Raw genomic sequence first — 4449 nt, 5'->3', positions numbered from 1 at the left:
TCAGGTCTCGCAACACCAGACACCCTCGCCCAGGCAACCCAGCTGGGGTTGATCAAGCCCCGACTTGCGTCCCAGCAGCAGTCCACGGATCAGCCCTCTTTATCCACAGCCACCAGGTGGCCTTTTCTGTGGCCTCACTAGCAGATCTAATTGCCTTCTTCTTTGCCACTCCTACAATTCCCAAGGAACTCACGACTTTGCAAGAAGATCGTCCTGCAAAACCCCTGTAGACAACTTCTATGGGCTCATAGAAGGTCCTCCAGCATCTCTCCTTACAGTCCTCCACCAGCTCCTGGTACTTGGCCCGCTTTTTCTTGTTGGCTTCGTTGATTCGCTCTTCCCAGGGTGCTGTTAGCTCCAGAATGATCAGGTGTTTTGAAACCTCGGAGGTAACCACATCCGGATGGAGAGATGTTGTTATAATGTGTTGGGGGAATCTCAGCTGCTTTCCCAGGTCGACCTGCAGCTGCCAGTCAGATACCGTGTGGAGGAGGCCAGTTGTTACACGCTGGCATGCATGGGGTTTCTCTCCAGCTTTAATGAAGGGGACTACCTTCTTTGGCACATGATGGTGCTTGCTGGAGCTGATGGCTGAGGCTAAGCTCTCTGCAATAGCTGAAAGCACCTGGTCATGGCGCCAACGATAGCGTCCATCAGCCAGGGCTTTCGGGCAGCAGCTAAGTAGATGTTCCAATGAGCCTCCTCCAGAGCAAAGAAGGCAGGAGGGTGTCTTTCCCCAGATATGGAGGTTCGCTGGGCTTGGCAGGGCATCATAGACCGTTTGAATGAGGAAACGGACCCAATGGAAGTCTGCCTGGAGGATGTTTGACCAGGAGATCTTGCGCTGTAGTGCGCTCTCCCACCTTGTCCACGCTCCCTGTTGCCGAAGTCCCACTGCCCTGCTCATGCGCTCTTCCTCCACGCCTGCTCAGACCTCTTCCTGGATCAGGTGGTGTCTTTCTCCTGCCGGGGGTCTGGCTGACCAGGGTCTTTGGAGAGAACCCAAGGCATGGTCTGCCTGTCGCGACGGTGCCCACCAGTGCCTTTTGTCTCAGGCGTGACTCTGCCACCTCCACTGCTTTCCCAGCGTCCCACTTTCTCCCTGTCCTCACCTCGATGCCAGCTGATGACACCTTGCAGTCCCTGGAGTCCCTGTACTGTAGGGCTTCTCTGGTGCGTGTCACCATCAATTCTTCAGTCAGGCCACTGAAGGGGAGCTGCAGTGTGTTGTTTGTCCCATACAGGGCAGCGCTGGTGAGGCTGCATGGAAGACCCAGCCACTTCCGAAGGTAGCCACTGATCTTCCTCTCTAAGGGCTCCGGTGCTGTCATTGGGACTGAGTAGATTAGCAATGGCCACAGGATTCGGGGCAGGATGGAGTGCTGGAAGATCCAGGCTTTAAATCTACCAGGCAGGCCAGACTTGTCCACCTTGGTGAGCCAAGTTCAAAGTTCTGTGCTGGACTTGAGGATGGCGGCTGAGTCTTTCAGGCTGGAGTCAAAGATTTTCCCCAGACTCTTGAAGGGTTGTTCTGTGTTTGTTGGAATGGTAGTTCCCGAGATGGCAAACCGGAACTTGTCGATCACTTTCCCCTTCTTCAGCACCATGGATCTTGACTTAGACAGCTTGAAACTCATTATTGCCCAGGTCATGAGTCGCTCAAGCCCTTGTAGGATCCACCTGCACCCTGGAACTGATGTTGTTGCGATGGTCAGGTCATCCATGTAGGCTCTTATGGGTGGCTGTTGTACGCCTGACTTGGTCAGGGGCCCTCTGCATTCCACTTCAGCTGACTTGACCACCATGTTAATGGCTAGAGCGAAGAGAATAACAGAGATGGTGCAGCCTTTTATTATTCCCTTCCCAATGCGATGCCAGTCTGATGTTCCTGACCCAAAAGTGACCCTCATGCTGAAATTATTGTAGTAATCCAGTATGAGGTCCTTGATCTTACTGGGAACATGATGGAGGTGCAAAGCGAGCTCGACCAGCTTATGTGGTATGGACCTGTAGGCGTTGGCCAGGTCCAACCACAAGACAGCTAGGCAAGGCAAGGCAAGGCAAGGCAAGGCAAGGCAATTTTATTTGTATAGCTCGTTTTCACAAACAGTTTGTCTCAAAGGGCTTCACATGGCATCATAACAACATCCTCTGTCCTTAGACCCTCACATCGACTGAGGAAAAACTCCATCGAAAACCCTTTTAACAGGGAAAAATCTGAGAAACCTCAGGGTGAGCAACAGAGGAGGGATCCCTCACCCAGGATGGACAGAAGTGCAGTAGATGTTGTTACAGAGAAGAAAACAGTTTACAATACAAAATGTGGGAAACACGGAAATGTTAATAACAGCTGAAGAAGGAAGCTTCTGGAAGGGGAGGCAGGGAGAGCAAGCCAGCTTGATGGAGGACTGGATGGCAGACTGGTTTATGGAAGGGGAGCGCAGGCTGGTGTAACAGTCGGGAATAAGAGGGGGGGGGGGGCGATGCAGGCGGCGGTTGGGGCTCTGGTGGATCTGTGGAAACACAGAGAGACTGCGAGACACCAAGGCCAAACTACAAAGTGCAACAAGTAGTGGTAATGACAGTTCCAAAAATGTGCAGGGAGGAGAGGAGGAGAGAGGGGGAGAGGAGAGGAGAGAGGGGGAGAGGAGAGGAGAGGAGAGGAGAGGAGAGGAGAGGAGAGGAGGGAAGAGCTCCATGTAACCTGATGTGTCCCCCAGCAGTCTAAGCCTATAGCAGCTAGGTCACCTCTGTTCTCATGGGCCTCTCTGATTAGCTGAGTGACGACTCCAGTGTACTCCAAGCAGCCAGGTGTTCCAGGGATCCCTCCCTTCTGTACTGATGGGTGGATCTATTTGTTCTTGAGGAGAAACTCTGTCAGTCTTCGTGAGACGATGATGAAAAACACCTTCCCTTCCACACTCAGGAGTGAGATGGTACGAAACTGGTGGATGTCTTTTGAGTTCTCCTCTTTGGGGATCCATACTCCCTCAACACGCCTCCACTGGTCAGCAACTTTCCTCCTCCTCCAAACTACCTTCAGGATCATCCACAGGTGCCGTAGAAGCTCCGGGCAATTGTGTTATGGTGTTTTTAAGTGAGGGATTGTTCCATTTAACCCCCCATTAATTCATTGTGTTTCTGAGATTTTGCTTTTAATGATGTACTGTTTATAAAAGTGGAAACTGTTGATGTGTGTATCACATACTGATAATCTGATAACCCATTTCTTGGTAGCTGGGTCAGCAATTTCACCCAATTTGGGTTGTTTTCAACCCAGCATTCAAGAGTGTATATATATATATATATATATATATATATATATATATATATATATACCACACTGCACTGTAACTGTACGTATACATTCTGTCAGGAAAGCTTGCTGGCTGTCAACTTGTAGCTTCAGTACTGCCAACTATTCTGCCTGATTTGGCTGAGTGGTTACATCTATTTGCTGCATGTCCTCTGTGCCTGTCCTCTTGCTCCACTGCTCTGTCCCTGTGTGCTTCACCAGCTAAGCTTCCTCTTTGCATCCACCCCCTGTTGATTTCTTCTGTACAGGTGTACTCCCCTTTGCTGATCATTTTGGTCAAGTCAAAGACAAACTACAAATGCACCATGCTAGAATTAAGCACAATCCAAGAAAAATTACTGTAGCTTTACCATATACAAGCGTACATATCAGTAATGAAATATTCACAATCATAGTATACAGAGCAAAATAGTAGTAATTAAAAAATTGTATAATGCCTCTCTCTCTCTCTCTCTCTCTCTCTCTCTCTCTCTCTATATATATATATATATATATATATGTATGTGTGTGTGTGTGTGTATAAATAACCAAAAATACAACTGGAAAACCAAAAATAATGCACATAAAACTGAATGCCAAACAATGGAAGGAAGGAAATCATGGCATGGAGTTTAAACCTGCAGATATCAATACTTATGTGCATGCTTTTTGTTATTAAGGAGCCAGAGACACAACCCCAGTTGGAGGCTCAAATTATCTGTGGTTTATGAAAAACTGTAAGCTGACAGACCCCAATGAAAGACTTAATTAGGTTTTAGCATTTCTTTTAATATGCATTCAGAGGCTATTTGAGCTCTACAGTAAAGAAAATTATTAAATACTGTGTACAATAAATAATTATTATTGTAAAAAAAAATAAAACAACAATTTAACACACAATAATATATCCAGGTTGATCTTTGTAAGTCTATTCCAACCATTTGTTACCTTAAAATTATTGCTTTGGTTTTTTTTTTCACTCAACAGGAAGAAACACAAATATTAGAATGCAGCTCTTGTAAGCCAAACATTGATACACACTCCTCTCTTGAGCAGTTATCTATTATAACCTATTGACATTCTAGGTAATTGGAGAACAAATTTTAAATCCATGTAGATCACAAACACTTAGGGATAAAAAAAAAAACACTCAT

General features: G+C 47.0%; 1 pseudogene; it reads right to left on the bottom strand.

Moving 5' to 3' along the window:
* On the bottom strand, positions 1-3076 carry LOC147258463 (uncharacterized; annotated as a pseudogene).
* Between the last annotated feature and the right edge of the window lie 1373 nt (positions 3077-4449).

Source organism: Aulostomus chinensis, chromosome 7 (assembly GCF_037954235.1).
Source record: "Aulostomus chinensis isolate RoL2024-O1b breed Wild chromosome 7, RoL_Achi_v1.0, whole genome shotgun sequence".
NCBI lineage: Eukaryota > Metazoa > Chordata > Actinopteri > Syngnathiformes > Aulostomidae > Aulostomus > Aulostomus chinensis.
The sequence above is the reverse complement of the archived record's forward strand: the minus strand, read 5'-3'. Positions and strand labels throughout refer to the sequence as shown.